Source organism: Gossypium hirsutum, chromosome D01 (genome assembly GCF_007990345.1).
Source record: "Gossypium hirsutum isolate 1008001.06 chromosome D01, Gossypium_hirsutum_v2.1, whole genome shotgun sequence".
NCBI classification, from domain to species: Eukaryota; Viridiplantae; Streptophyta; class Magnoliopsida; order Malvales; family Malvaceae; genus Gossypium; species Gossypium hirsutum.
This window is the reverse complement of record NC_053437.1, coordinates 27,360,199-27,378,291: the sequence shown is the minus strand read 5'-3', so window position 1 is coordinate 27,378,291 and position 18,093 is coordinate 27,360,199.

Below are 18,093 nucleotides of genomic sequence, written 5' to 3'. Positions count from 1 at the left end.
TTGTTTGATACTGAATCTTCCATGCATGTTAAGTTTCGATAGTTTAATGCTCTGATAGGGATATTTATATTTGTTTTCAATTAAGAAGCTAACAAAGGTCCCATCGATAAGGGCAAAAGACCTATTGTGTAGGTCACTGTATTAGAGTTTTTAGTGAGTTCCTTCTTACTTTCATATGTTGTAAATTCCTTTAATGTATAAAATGTGTAAGTTAAGAAATCTGCATTAATAACGTATAAATGGTGTCTGTGTTGGTGGTGTCATCCGATGTCATTAGTGTGAGCATAGTTTGTCCATATTATGAAGTATATAACCTCATTATTGGACAAGACAGTGCCACCAATATGTGATATGTAAGATGTGAGATGTGAGATGTGATGGTGAAGAAGGGGATTATGTTTGTGATGCCTTCAGTAGGGCAACTATATTGCAAACTGGATAGGAAAATCACGAGAAAACATACTTGGTTGAATAGAAATGATATGATGAGTTAAAGAGGTGTATGTTTATGAATACAAATGAATAATATGCTTTTGATTCTGAATTCTAGGTATGAAGCTAGCATAAGAATGGGTTGTGTGTCAGTTATGGTTATGTTGGCAGATAGTAATCGCCCATGTGTTGTGTTAAGTTGGCATATTGAATTTGTCTATATTCTGTAAACACCATTTGGTGTATTACGATCATTGTGTTGCACTTTCCTGAAAGGTGTGGTACCATTTTGGGTATCGATGTATATATTTTATATGTGCTATCTTTATCTTTGGAACTCACTAAGTTCATTTGAACTTACTCTGTTATCTTTTCCTTCTTAGGAGTGTTAATTAAAGGAAGAGAATTTTCAAGGCATTACGTCAGAGCACTATTGATTGTAAGGCTTCTATTAATTTCAATATCATGCATTATTTGGTCAAGGCAGCATATAAGAACGTTTTGTATCAACTCTTGTAATGATTTTCAGTTTTTTTAAACTCTGTTTTCATGAAGTCTTTTGTAAACTTTCGCAGTACATATACATGTGTGTTTTTTATCCAATGAGCTATGGTTTATGAGATTATGTTTTAGACGTGTACACCAAACTATTTTGAATGATTATAATCGTTAATGATGCACTTGAAACTTTTGTAAAGGAAATAACTATAACACCCATAACCCATATCCGTTGCTGGATTAGGGTTACAGAGTATTACAAAATAATTCAAAACTTTTAAATGCAAATAAACACAATTATACAAATTATCTTATAACATTCACAAAATCATATAAATTAAGGTAGAAATATATTTATAGACCTTAAATCAAGCCTACGGGGACCTAAAAATAATTTTAAAACAATCAAGGGTTATTTTGAAACAACACAAAAAAATAGGGAAAGTTTGAAAATATTTGAAAACAAGGGTCACATAGCAGTGTGGCCAGGCCGTTTGACAGAACCCAGACCGTGTGGCTCACAGACATGGCCATGTGGCTACTATACATGTCAGTGTACGCAGACGGTGTAACTAGTTGTGCCCGTGTAATATAAGGTCACACGACCATGTGACCAGACCGTGTAACTCACTGTGACCGTGTAGTTCAGGATCACATGGCCATGTCGCCGAGACGTGTAACTCTCTATACCCGTGTGGACCAACTTGCACTGAAAATAAATGAGACACACGACAGTGTGAGTAGGCCGTGTGTGACACATAGCCGTATAACAACCCGTCTCCCAGGCTGTGTCTAGCAAAAGTTACCTCTAAAACAAGCCATTAACTTGCACACTAAGACTCACCAATTCCATCAACATTCACATGAACAAAACACACTTCAAACACATTCAAACCATACCAATTCAATCATCTTATAAGATCTAACCAATATGACATTCAGAGACACCACAATTCATACACCAAAATCATTCAAGAACTAAATTACAATACCATCTTCAATCTTATAACATGGATACTAAAAGACCATTCTATCTCAATTTATACCACCACAACTTACCAGTTAGATAGGCATAACCAAAATGACCATATTCAAATAAGTTTAAACATATACAAGCCAAAACTTAAGTCAAATATACAACTAAATACAAGGAAAGCCAAAACATATCATATGTTCAAACTAATCCAAAGTACCTATTACATCAAATTCCTATACATGCCATTTAAAACCGTTTGAAAAAAACACCCAAAAACCACCAAAGTGGTCGATGGATAGTGTGATAAAGCTCCGACAAGATTCCAACCGAACGAGCTTTTCGAAGATCTACAAGACAAAAAATAAATCAACTACGTAAGCAAACGATACTTAGGAAGCTCGTATAAGAGAAACACAACTTACCAAATAACAATTTCATGAATAACCATTTAAGCATTTTTTTAATCCCTATGTGTACATTTCTTCCTAAACATACCACTTCACAAGTTAGCAACTAAATACATATATAAGAACATATTATTCGTAATGTGTAGCATATCATGCATAAGATCTCAATATATAAAACATCAATCCCATAATCAAACATCTTTCTTTTCAATTCAAGAGTACATAACCATTCCAAATCACCTACAAACCTTTACTAAATGGTTCATTCCATGATTCCCTTTTCAAACACATCATTTTCATTTGTTACCCTTTTCAGTTAATATTCTTTTCAACATTTTCATTTGATATTCTTTTCGGATACATCCTTTTCAACCTTTTCATTTGTTATCCTTTTCAAATAACTTCCTTTTCAACCTTTTCATGGGTTCGAAAATAACGAATGTAATGCCATGGTGTCTTTCAACCATGGTCCTTTCCTTTTTGAGTATAATACCATGATGTATTTCAATCATGGTCCTTTATTTTTCTCAAATCAAAACAATCTTAATCATCAATACATAAGTATATATATAAAGCTATCAATTAATCTTATAAATTCAAACGTAATATTTTAAAATTAAATACGAACTTATCTTGACAAAAATGATTGTAAAAACGAAGTTGTTGACTATTCCAACACTTTAGCTTTTCCTCAATTTAGGTCCGATTGATTTGTTTCTTAATCTAAATAGTAACTTAACTCAATTAGATAATTCTAATAGCTTCTTCAGTAATACCCAGCCAAACCCAGAAAACTTCTGGAGTAGCTCAAATCCACTCTAATGCCATCAATCGATACCATGTGTCCAAAAATCTGACTTCTCAATACCATAACTCACATTTACTGAATTTTGCATATAACTTTTTCTTGCACAAAGTCTAAAATATGATTCTCAAATGCTGAACATGATCAACTTTGTCTTGGGAATAAACCAGAATATCATCGATTAAAACTACCACAAATCTATCTAAATACGACTGAAATATTATGTTCATCAAATCCATAAACATAACAGGTGCATTTATTAAACCAAATGGTATAACTAAAAATTCATAATGTCCGTACTTGGTCCTGAAAGTTTTTTTTGGCACATCTAAATCTTTAACTCGAAGCTGATAATATCCAGAACAGAGATTAATCTTTGAAAATACTATCGGACCTTTTAGCTAATCAAACAAATCATCAATACATGGTAATAAATATTTATTTCTTATTGTAACTTTATTAAGCTACCAATAATCAATACACAACCGCATTAACCCGTCTTTTTTCTTCACAAACAATACAGGTGCACCCTAAGGAGAAAAACTAGGCCGAAAAAATCCTCTATCCGACAACTCATGTAACTGTGCTTTCAACTCTTTTAATTCAGCTGGTGCCATCCTATATGGAGCAATCGATATCGAAGAAGTTCCTGTACTAACTCAATAGCAAATTCAACCTCTCTAACTGGCGGTAATCCTAACTACTATTCTAGACACATGTTCGTGAAATCACAAAAAGTTGGAACTGATTCTAGCTTCGATTATGAAACTTTGGTATCGAATATATAAGCTAACTACGCCTCTCAACCTTTTCGGACACATTTCAAAGCTAATAAAGTCGAAATAATATCGGCAGTAGTGTCACATCTCTCTGATTCAACCTTGACAATTTCACCATTCTGACATTTCAAAATAATTTGTTTCTATCTACAGTTCACAACAGCATTATGCGGAGTCAACCAATCTATACCAAGAATCACATCAAAATCATCGAACAGTAATAACATCAAATCAGTAGGTAAGTTGCAATCCTAAATTTTCAGGGGATAGTTTCTACAAACTTTATCAACTAACAAATACTAGCCTATCAGATTAGTTACTTTGAGCACAAATTCAGTTGACTCAACAGGTATTTTCTAATCTGACACTAATGTTGTGCATATATACGAGTGAGTTGATCTTGTGTCAATTAAAGCATAAACATTAACAACAAAGATAAAAAAATTTACCAGCAGTTACATCAGGTGCAGAAGCATCCTCCCAAGCTCGAATTGCATAAGCCCTAGCCGGTGCTCGTGCCTCAGATCGAATTGCAGTATCTTTAGCGCCACAACGACTCTTTAGTGCCACAATGACTAACTTCTACATTTCTAGTACTCTTCGGTGGCCTACATTTAGAAGGTTCATTCCCCGAATAGACATTTTGAGTTTTATCTCTATCAGAAAACTCTGAGCAATTATGGAGGAAGTGGTTGAACAAACCACATTTAAAATAAGACCCTTCTTTTGCCCTGCATTCCCTAAAATGTTTCTTGGCACAATGTTGACAATCTGGGTTGTTAACATTTCAAACCCTACCAACACTAGCTACTGGGGTAGCCTGAGATCTCGAGCTAGTCTGTCTCCTTCGCTCTTTTTCAGGAAATCTTGATGAAGCTAATGTACAATTGCGAATTTTTTTTGTTTTCTTTGAAGGAGAAGAAAAAGATGTTCCCACCGGTCATTTACCTATGTCTCGGACTTCAGTATCTGCTTTTCTTTTTGCTATGCTAAGTTCTTCCATTTTATGTGCTCATCCACCAACACAACGAATTCTTTCAACTCAAGTATCCCGACAAGCAATTGGATATCTTCATTCAATTCATCTTCAAACTGGGTGCACATAACAAACTCTGATGGAATACATTCCTGAGCATATTTTTTGAGTCGTACAAATTCTCTTTCATATTCAGCTACAGTTCTACGACCTTGCTTCAGTTCCAGAAACTCTTTCCTCTTCTTATCAAGATACCGCTAACTAACATATTTCTTTTTTAATTCAGTTTTGAAAAATTCTCAATGTACTTGTTCCTTCAACACCACTGCTATCAAAGTGTTCCACCACTGATATGCTAAGTCTTTTAACAAAGATATCTTCAATTGTACTAGAATTCTCTAAGTAGAATTTAGTTGGTAGCACAAGTCAGTTCGTCAAAAACTCTAATAGTATTCTCTAACTAGAATTCAGCTTTTTCCAAGTCATCTTTAACTGTACCACAAAATTCATCTACCCCATATTTATGAATTTTATCAACCGGAGGCCTGTTTACAGTACCTATTCCAAACTTTGAGAAATAGGAGGAACTGGTTGGGGTACGGTAGGGGGCAGAGGTCATGGAGCCATCAGATTTGTCCAAATAAAATCGGTAAACCACTTGTACATCATGTGGAAGAAGGCTTCTTTCGCCTCACTTCCTCAACCCACTAATAGTTGCTCCTTGAATGGGGCTTGAGCATTACTCTCAACTTTATCAGAATCAGCTCGGTTGGACGACATCTTTTATCTATATGAACAACTTAGTCAATTTAAGTTAGGAGACATCACACTATCACATGTTATAAAATGACATGTATTCTATACTCTACATATGCTATGTTTAGTTTGAGAACCGACTAAACCATAGCTCTAATACCACTAAATGTAACACCCCTGACTCATCTTTGTTGTCGGTTAGGGTTACGAGGTATTACAATGCAATTCAGAACATTTAAATGCAAATAAACAGAATTATACAAATTATCTTATAACATTCAATAAATTATATAAATTAAGGTAGAAATACATTTATGAACCTTAAATCGAGCCTACGGGGTCCTTAAAAATAATTTGAAAATAATCAGGGGTCTTTGAAACAAAATAGAAAAATAGGGAAAGTTTGAAAATCTTTGAAAAGATGGGTCACACGGCCGTGTGGCCAAGCCGTGTGACAGACTTTAGACTGTGTGGCTTAGAGACATGGTCGTGTGGCGTCTACACATGCCCGTGTGCCTATTTCACACGTCTGTGTACACAAATTGTGTAACTAACTATGCTCGTGTAATATAAGGTCACACGATTGTGTGACTAGACTGAGTAACTCACTGTGACCGTGTAGTTTAGGATCACACGGCCGTGTCTCCAAACCGTGTAACTCTTTGTCCCCGTGTGGACCAACTTGCATTGGAAATAAATGAGACACACAGCCAGGTGATAGCCTGTCTCCCAAGTTGTGTGCAGCAAAATTTACCCCTAAAACAAGCCATTTCAAAACCAAAACTTGCACACCAAGACTCACCAATTCCATCAACATGCACATGACCAAAACATACTTCAAACACATTCAAAAAATACCAATTCAATCACCCTACAAGATTTAACCAATATGCCATTAAAAGGAACCACAATTCATACACCAAAATCATTCAAGAACTAAATTACAATAACATCTTCAATCTTATAACATGGATACTAAAAGACCATTCTATCTCAATTTATACCATCACAACTTTCCATTTCGATAGGCATAACCCAAATGACCATATTCATTTAAGTTTAATCATATACAATCCAAAACTAAAGTCATATATACAAATAAATACAAGTAAATCCAAAACATATCATATGTTCAAACTAATCCAAAGTACCTATTACATCAAAGTTTTATACATGCCATTTATCAAAGTTTGACAAAATAACCAAAAAACTACCAAAGTGGTTGATGGATAGTGTGATAGAGCTCCGACAAGATTCCCAACTGAATAAGCTTTTCAAAGATCTAGAAGACAGAGAAAATAAAGTAACTACATAAGCAAACGGTGCTTAGTAAGCTCGAATAAGAGAAACACAACTTACCAAATAACAATTTCATGAATAACCATTTAAGCATTTTTTAATCCCTATGTGTACATTTCTTTCTAAACACACCACTTCACAAGTTAGGAACTAAATACATATATATAAAAAACATATTATTCATAATATGTAACATATCATGCATAAGATCTCAATATATAAAACATCAATCACATAATCAAATATCTTTCTTTTCAATTCAAGAGTACATAACCATTCCAAATCACCTACAAACCTTTACTAAATGGTTCATTCCATGATTCCCTTTTCAAACACATCCTTTTCATTTGTTACCCTTTTAGGGTAATATCCTTTTCAACATTTTCATTTGATATCCTTTTCGGATATATCATTTTCCACCTTTTCATTTGTTATCCTTTTTAGATAACTTCCTTTTCAACCTTTTCATGGATTCAAAAATACCGAATGTAATGCCATGGTGTCTTTCAACCATGGTCCTTTCCTTTTCGAGTATAATACCATGATGTATTTCAATCATGGTCCTTTATTTTTCTCAAATCAAAACAATCTTAATCATCAATACATAAGTATATATATAAAGCTATCAATTAATCTTATAAATTCAAACGTAATATTTTAAAATGAAATACGAACTTATCTCGACAAAAATGATTGTAAAAACGAAGTTGTTGACTATTCTAACACTTTAGCTTTTCCTCGATTTAGGTCCGATTGATTCGTTTTTTAATCTAAATAGTAACTTAACTCAATTAGATAATTCTAATATCTTAAATTTAAAGACTCTAATTTATAACCCATTTTAATGTAAAATTATGAATTTACCTCTAACTTTTTAACTTTTGTGCAATATAGCCTCTAAATTCTAAACTCACAATTAATGAAATTCATGATGGTTGATTTTCTATAAGGTCCTTTACAACCCATATCTTTCTTTATTTCAAAAAATTATCATTGAATTTTATCATTTTCTCAAATAAGTCATTAAGCTCAAATTCATTAAAAATCATTTAACAAAATGTGTCTATTTAAGAACCAAGCTTAATAATCTATCAATTAATTCAATAACACTACAAACTCATTCATGGAAAGCCCCTATAATTTTAATAATTTCACAAATTGACCCCTAGGCTAGCTAAATTAAGCTAATACGAGCTCAGAAACATAAAAATCATTAAACACAAGACAAATTTATATTCCATACAATACCAAATAGCTTGGTCAAAACTTTCTTCCTTCTTTAATGGTGTATACGGTTTTGTAAAGCTAATAAGGAAGATGAATAATTTTTTTACCCTTTTGTTTTATTTAACTTATCATTTAATTATTAGATTGCAAAATTAACCTTTAAAAACTATTAAAATTACACTAAAATCTACCCATAAACATACACTAACTTAGGATATGGTATAATTACCATCCAAGTCCATTGACATACATTTCCACATGCATTTGATCCTTTTATCTAATAGAAATCACCCTTTGCACCTTTTTCAATTTAGTTATTTTTACCTAATTAACTATTTTAACCTTAAAATTTCTTAACAAAAATTTAATACGACCTTAATATAACCCTATAAAAATTAATTAAATATTAAAACATTAAATCACTCATCGAAATCATGGTCGCAAAACCACTATTTGTGACACAGTTGAAAACGGGTTGTTACAATAACTCTATCAACTTTTATAATGCTTCCGCTAAACATTTTATCTAAAATATTTTTCTTGGCGCATAATTGATTTTTTTTTGTTTTGTCATTTTCGTTTTGAGGACTGTGCCAATATTTTAATTTATTAACAATTTCAAATACTTTTACTACAATCGTTTGATCTTAAGTTGTGGCATACTATACTCGAATCCAATTATCGGGTTGGGTAAGGTGTGTTACAATCTTTTCGCGTCATCAAATATTTCAGGCTTTTGTTATCAGTATAAAACTGACATCTCTCGTCGTACAGGTAATGTCGCCAAATCTTCAAAGAGAAAACAATTACGGCTAGTTCTAAATCATGTGTTAGGTAATTTCTCTCGTGTGGTTTAAATTATCGAGAAGAATAAGTTATAATTTTTCCATTAGGCATTAGTACACAACCTAACCCACCGAGTGAAACATCACTATAAGCAACATATTTTTTTTCGAATTCAGGCTGAGTCAACATTGGAGCTTTTGTCAATAAAGCTTTCAATTGATCAAAACTCTGTTGACATATATCCAACCAAAAAAAATCAATATTTTTATACAACAGCTTTGTCATTGGTGAAGCAATTATCGAGAAATTCTTAACAAATCATCGGTAATAACCAGCTATGTAACAGCCCGAATTTTGGGCTAGTCGGAATTGTGGTTTCGGGTCCACAAATTTGACGAGAAAAAAAATTATTTTCATTATATTTTTATGGTCTACAATTTCACAAAATGATTTCGTGAAAATTTCATTCGAAAATTTTGACGTTTGGGCACTCAATATAGTCAAAGGAACTAAATTGTAAAAAGTGCAAAAGTTGAGTTCTACATGTTAGAAGTGTCCAATTGTTATGAAATTTTAAATTGGAGGTCCTTAAATGGTAATTAGACCATTGGTTAACTTGTTGGACAAAGATGGACAAGAGATAAGTGAAATAGGAAAAATTTTAAGTTGGGGGCATTTTGGTCATTTAGTAATTAAAAGAATTAAAAAGGCCAAAATAGCCAAAAATTCGTCCATCTTCTCCATGGTGAACGAAATCAGCAAGGGGGAAGCCATATTTAGGGTTTTCAAGCTTCCAAGGTCCATAGTAAGTGATTCCAAGCCCCGTTTTTAATGTTGTTTACGTTTTTAGAGTCCCGGTAACTTGATTTAGCTTATTCTAGCAATAATTTAATCTAGGGTTCATATTTGGAAAAATACCCATAGGTGAAATATGTTTGTTTTGATGTTTTATGGTAGAATATGAAGCTTGAAATTATGTTAATAACTTTTTCTAGCCGATTTTAAGTGAACGAGTAAATTGACATAATCGGTAAAAATACCTAATGTTCATAAGTAAGTGTTAGAATGAGAATTTGATGTAGCCATAGAAGGGAAAAATGTTTAGAAGGTCATAAAACATGAGAAAAAGGAATAAAGTTTAATTTCCGAGCCTAGGGGCAAAATCATAATTTTGTGAAACTTTAGGGGCAAAAATGTAATTTTTCCAAAATATGATTTTTGGACTGGATTGAATAATGTGAGTGTTAAATAAGTTAAATGTGTTATTATAAGTTAAGAAGGACAAGTAATTGACTTTGATTAGTGAAAAAAAAATGAGAAAAGTGAGAAATTTCTCGATTGAACATTCAGAATAAAAAGGGATACGAATGAAGTGACAGAAATGATCACATGTGTGGCATGGACTGTGTGTAGGCCACTATTTGAAAGTGAAAGTGATGGTCACGTGTGTAGTACTATGTGCAGGCTACTACGTGTACCAGAATGATAGGTCGGATGTGTAGTACTATGTACAGGCTACTATGCGTACTGGATAGCTTCGATCACGTGTGTAGTACTATGTGCATGCTACTACGTGTATCGGATAGTGATGGTCACATGTGCAGTACTATGTGCAGGCTACTATGTGAACCGATATCATTAATTATAAGCTGATTGCTATGTGCTGATCCCACCGGATATCATTGATTACAATGGGTGGTTGCTGTGTGCTGAATCCACCGTGTATCTGTTATTATTTCGAAGTGTTCATCAAAAAATTGACTAAGTGAAAATACATGAGATCATGTAACGATTAAGTGTGATTGAATGATGAATATATGTGTGGAATTGAATTGAATAATGATTGAAAGTGAAAAAGTGAACTTATGAAAAAGTAAAATTAGCAACAAAATTGTATTGGACAGTAACAATATCACCAAAAATGGTGGAAATTGAATTAGAGAGTGAATAGGATATGAAATGAAAGCTTAATGAGTCTATTTTTACATAAAAGAAACAGAGCAAGCAAAAGATATATATATTTTGAGATATTTTAATTTTAGTGAGGCAGGATCGGATTGATTTCGGAATCCCCTGTTCTGACTTTAAAAAAAATTAAAAATTGTACAAAAATAATTATGAGCTTAGAATCCTTACTGAGTCTATTTTCAAAGGAAATAAATGGAAATATCATCTGAATTCTATACAATGAGATAATTCATTTTTAGTGAAGAGAGGTTAGAGATGTTGAGCAGTGAAATAGGGGTGAATTTAAAGAATAAACTGCACTTATTAGCTAAGACAAAAATTATAAAAATTTTATGGTAAGAATATATGTGAGTCTAGTTTTGGGGAAAATTAACGAAACTTAATTTGGAGCTCTGTTGCTCCGGATAAAAATAATTTAGTGACTGTAACTCGACTAGACAGCTTTGAATTTAAAGAAAAGTGAATAGTGAAATTATGTATAATGCTATTTAAGCATGTTATATACATAAAGGATGTGGGATGGAGAGGAGGAGGAGGACAATAAAGTATATAAATGAATTGTGTATAATTGGTTAAATGTCTAATTATAATCAATAAATGTTGAAATAGGAGTGATGCTTATATTGGTGCATTACTGGTCATGGTAAGCTCATGAGAGAAAATAAAGTTTCATAGCATATGCGTGTGGTATATTTGGCATGAAATGATGTCATGAGTGGCTCATGAATTAGCTCATGTTGGTAAGATGATGCATAATTATAGTATTCAAATATATACATATTTGTAATATTTTGCTGTGTGATTCGGAAAAAGGGGAATAAATAGCATACTGAAAATTCGGCCATGGTGCTAGTTTATGTTAAAGGAGGGTTTTATGGAATATCTTAAGTAATGGAATGTTATGAATTTTGAGATTAATTTTATAGTCAAATAAATGAAAAATGATTGATTACGTATTCGTAATTTTGACATATGCTTGGTATATGAAACGTAATAATATATGCTTGAATAAACTTTAAGGATTTGAATGACATGGATTTGATTGTGATAAGATTCGAACATTGAATTCATGAAGCACAGGTGATGTATTATTGTTGTTTGATAGCTTGGTTTGAGAAACTGGTTAGGTAAATGGTAAGTGACAACATTTATGGATATGGAAGAAAATTTGGAGTGAATATGAAATTTAGCTCAATTAAATGATTTCATCAATTAAACATTGTGTCTACCAGAATGTGTTAGTGAATTACATATTCGTAAATTAACATTCAAAGTTCAGTTAGTGATATATGAAAATAACATGAAAAGATTTATGATTGTGATTAATATTGATTCTGACTTAAAGTGGATTCTTCAATATTGGATTGATTTAACGGATATAATGAGCATATAGATACGTATGTATTGGGCCTCGTAAATCCTAATTAGCGACTCGAAGATAATAATTTGAAAGTTTTTAATTTGGATGAAATTTTATAACTCGGTTTAATATGTTTATAAGTGTATTTATTCTGATAATACCTCGTACCCTATTCCAGCGTAGAATACGGGTAAGGGGTGTTACAATGTGACATCACCAGATTCGGCCCTAATGTTTAGGCTAGGTTTGGGGTGTTACAAGCTAGGTCCAAAAAACTTCGCACATCAGAGACATTCTTCGAAGCTTTTCAATTTACAATTGCCAAAATCTTGCTCGAATCAACTCGGATACCGTCTGTAGAAATCACGTGCCCAATGAAACCAACCTCTCTGAGCCAGATATCGCATTTTCTGAACTTTGCGTATAATTGTTTCTCACGTAAAGTCAGTAGTATGATTTTCAAATGCTGACCATACTCGGATTCAGTTTTGGAACAGATCAATATATCATCAATGAACACAACTAAAAGTTTATCCTTGTGTGGTTGAAAAACTGAATTCGTTAAGTCCATAAACGTGGCAAGGGCATTGGTTAATCCAAAAGGCATCACCAGAAACTCGTTGCAGTCGTAACGGGGTCGGAAAGCAGTTTTTTGCACATCAATGTCTTTATCTTGCAACTGCTAATAGCCAGATTTGAGATTGATTTTCAAAAATATTATAGCTCCTTTCAACTAGTCAAATATGTAGTCAATACGAGGCAGAGTGTATTTATTCTTTATAGTAACTTCATTTAATTTTCTATAATCGATACCCAGTATCATCGACCCATCTTTCTTTTTCACAAATAACACTGGTACACCTCTAGGATATACACTCAGTCGTATAGAACCTCTGTCAGAAAATTCTTGTAATTGTGTTTTAAGTTCTTATAATTGTGTTTTAAGTTCTTTTAATTCAGCAAGTGTCATTCAGTACATTGTGATAGATATTGGAGCAGTCCTTGGCACTAAATCAATCACAAACTCAACTTCCCTATTAGGCGGTAGCCCAGGTAGTTTTTTTTGGAAACACATCTGTAAACTTGTTAACAATCAGTACTTGATCAATCTTTGATCTTAGTTCTCGATTATCAAGTATATATGCCAAAAATGCTTCACACCCTTTTCACCCATTTTGAACCACATCTACAACAAGCACCCATTTTGGTTCTACATTCACTAGTATGTAACTTTCCACAATGTTCACAAGCATATCTAGGAACATTACAAACACTGCCAACATTGTCTGCAGGTGCAATCTACAATCTCAAATAATTCGGTCTCGTTTTATTTCTTCCTAAGAACCCTGATGGTGAAGTGAAACGACTGAAGGCTTCTTTTGATTTCTTTGATGGAAGAGCTGAAACGGTCTAGATAAACTTTATTTACTGAAATCATGAACTCTCGTTTCATTCTGTTTCTTACTATTATAGATTTCTTTCATCTTCTAAGCTCTATCAGACAAGACTATGAGTCCTCGCCGTTCCACCGCGCCCACTAACATTTTAATTTCATCATTTAACCCATCTTCAAAATGAACACACATTTTTTCTTCGTTCAGTACAATTTCACGAGCACATTTACTAAGCTGTACAAACTCTCTCTCGTATTCAACTACAGATTTATTTCCTTGCTTTAACTCAAGAAATTCTTTCTTCTTCTTATCCAAGTATCGTTGACTGACATACTTCTTTCGAAATTTGATTTTGAAATAATCTCAGTTAACCCTGTCTTTCGGTACTACTACTTTCAATGTTGACCACTAGTGATAGGCTTCATATTTAAAAAAGATACAACACATCTTAAGTAATCATCGAGTGAACATGTCATTTCGTTGAAAACCTTAGCTAGGTCATCTTCTGTCTCATCTCTGAATTTTTCGGCACCAAACTTTCTAATTTTACCAATAAGAGGTCATCGTATAATTTCAGTATTTTAAGGACACATGGGTGGTGATTGATGAGTCACAAGATTGGCTCGCATGAACTCTGAGAACTATTGACCCATCATGTGAAACCGAAAAACTCTGTCTTGCTTCCTATTCAAAAGTTGAAACATTATTGTCTACTTCATCAACGATAGCATGATTGGACTCAGCCGACATCTTTGAATCTATAAGAAAATAAGGTCAGATCGGATCAAATAGCATCACACTATCACAGGTTAATCTGACATGTAATTTCTAAACCCAATACATGCTACATTCATTACTAGAATTGACTAAATCGTAGCTATGATACCACTAAATATAACACCCTTCACCCATCTCCTCGCTAAAATCAGATTACAGGATGCAACAATAATAAATATAACAAAATATGTGAATTTAATTAAAAAACTCAACAAAACATTCATTATATCTCAACCATTCAAAAAAAACATGTTTTGCATGCAATTTTGAGCTTAAATCGAGCTTACGAAAGCTCTAACATCAACTTGAAAACAATCAAGGACTGAATTGAACATGAAATAATCTATTTTCTGTTGTGTCAAAAATATTAGTTTTGGGACCACAATTCTGACCAGTGATTCAATATTTATTATTTATTTAACATTTATAGGGTTATATGAGTGTCTTATTAAAATTTGGTTAAGAAATTTTATCGCTTGGATGGTTAATCAAGGAAAAAAAGACTAAATCGTAAAAGCTACAAAAGTTAATCACTATTAGTTTATATATGTTAAATAGATATGAAATCTTAATTGAAGGGATTTATGTCATAAATAATCCATAATTATTTATAGTGGATCGTTTAAGGATGGTTTATAATGAAATTTAATTTAATTTTAAAGGGTAAAATAGTAAATAAATAAAACAAAAACAAAAGAAAGACAAACATATTGTCATCTTCCTTAATTCATCTCAATCGAATTTGTAAGAATGAAAACACCAGTTTCGTGAGTTTGGAGGTTTGGCTAGGTACTATTCTTTGCATGGTAAGTAATCTTAATCCGTTTTTAGTAATTTTATAATTTTGAAATCGTTGTAGCTTAATCTAGTTAACCCAGGGACTAATTCGTAAAACTATTAAAGGTTTTGAAATTTACCATTGATGAATTTTAAATGTTTTTGATGTTAAATGGTTAGGTTTGAAGCTTGGTTGTTAAATAAGACTATTTTGTAAAGTGGTTTTGGTTGATTTTAAGTTTAAAGACTAATTTGATAAAATATTAAAGTTGACATGAAATTATTGTGAAAATTTGATAACTAGGGGATATATGAAAACCATAGATAATTCAGTTAGCTTAGGTTGGGTTTAACTGTGTTAATTGTTTAAGTTTTGGGTTTAGGGACTAAATTGAATAAAAGGTCAAAGTGCAGGATAATAGTGTAAAATATAATTAAAGGGTCAATTGCATTAATTTAAATATTTTCAAGACATTTGAATTGGTTAATTGAGCTATATTATTATATATAGATCAAGAAACGGATCAATCGATTGATAATCGCGAGAAACGAAAAGTTATCGAGTAGTCATCGTCGAGGTGCCAGTAGCTACTACGGTTAAGTAAGTTCGTATTAGATTTTGTTATGTTTATTGATGTTTTGAATTATAATTGTGTATGTGTATTTGTATAAGTGTATACAATGAGTATGGTTGGTTGAGGTAAATTACAAATGTAATCAAAGGATTGAATGGAAAGTTTCAGTTAAATTGATCTTAGTATATAGTTATAATCGAGAAAAGATTAAAGCATACAAGTTAAAGCCCGTGTGAACTTAGTGAATAACTAGGATACAAATGACTTGTCATTAGTGTAACACCCCTAACCGGTATCCGTCGTCGAAATAGGGTTACAGAACATTACCGGAGTTTACATTTTAGAACTATCAAAAATTGTAAAACATTTAATTGATATCATCAATCACAGCAAAACCAACCAATAGCATACATATTGTCCCTTATACGAGCCCTCGAGGCCCTAAAAAACACATTAGAAACAAATCGGGACTAAATTAGAAACATATAGAAATTTCAAGGAAACGATGAAAAATTTACAAACTGTAGGGGTCACACGGCCGTGTGGCTAGGCCATGTGACTCACACGGCCAAGAGACACGCCCATGTCTTAGGCCTTGTAACTCACTGACTTGGGTCACATGGCCAAACCACACGCCAGTGTGCTAGGCCGTGTACCCTTTGAAATAACCTCACGCCCGTGTGCTAGGCCGTGTGCTAGGCTGTGTAAAACCTGACTGGCAACCCTTTGAAAACTACAGGGGACACATGACCGTGCTACCTGGCCGTGTGTCACACACGGTTGAGACACACGCCTGTGTATCTACCCGTGTAGACGAAAATAGGCTATTTTACATGCCATTTTTCTCACCCTTTTCAACATGTAGCTATAATCCCTTTTGCACATATACATAAGCCCTCAAAAGGCACCAAAATAATGCATAATCAAGCCAAGCACATATGGTATAATAACATCCAACCAATATGCCCAAAGGCACCTCAAATGACAACATTAAAACATGCATAACCATGTACTCAATTTGGCCAAAATAATTAATTAACTTCAACTAAGTTTGCATTATTTCACAAAATGTAAATCACTTACCAAAACATACCATTTGGTACCAACTGTACCACATAATCATTAGCATCAAAATACATATATGCTTACTATGGCAAAACACTAATACACAACAAGTTACATGTCATATCTAATATGCACTTTCAACTACTTTTCTATCTACCATCATTCAACCATAACAAGTTATATATCAACCATTACAAGGCTACTTATATACACCTTATAATATATATCATTTTACCAACACAAGGCCAAAATGCAAACTAACCAAATGGTCATTTCCACAAGCAAAACACATAAGCTAACATTAGGAAAAATACCTATACATGCCATTATAACCTTAACCAAGATATCAACATCTACCGCTATAATCGCTAGATAGTGTGATAAATCTCCGATGAGCTTCCAACCCGATTGAGCTTCCAACCTGATCGAGCTTTCGATAGGCTAAAAAGTAAAGAAAAATAACTACGTAAGCAATGAATGCTTAGTAAGCTTATATAAAATTTAATCAGATCAATTCATTACCAATATGAAATTTATACATATAAAGAATAATCATATACAAATACCACACGATTCATGAAACCAAATTCAACAACTCACAAAAGAGTAAATCTACAATATCACTTATACGTAACATCTCTAGCATAGTAGGATTTTAAACAACTTTAAACTCTTCCAAATTTCTTTATTTTCATTTGCATTTCATTACTTTCCACACCCATTCCATATGCATAACACACAAGTCATAAGCATATCATTCAACCATATCCACAAGCTAGTGCATTTAAACATAGCCCTTTTCGAATTATTCAGATGATAAGCTATTTCATAAGAAATTCCATAATTTAGACCGTACCACCTTTTTCATGAGCACAAGCATATTTTCATTTGAGCACTTACCATTTCAATGTAACTTATAAGTAAACAGAATACCATTCAACCAACAGTTTGGCACTTGCCTAAGCATCAAACAACAACACATGTTAGCTTACTTGAACATATTTCATATAAATTCAACATTGATAACCTTGTTTTCTCTACATGTCATACTTGAGTTTATTACTCATCTCCACTTACATAATTTCCATATATCAACATATCAAAGATATTCACATATGTACATGTCATGATACATATCATTCTCTTACCGTTTCTTCATATATATATCATCCATTTTAATAAATATATCATGTCCATCATTTCCATGTATTTCATGTATATACCTATATTAGTTCG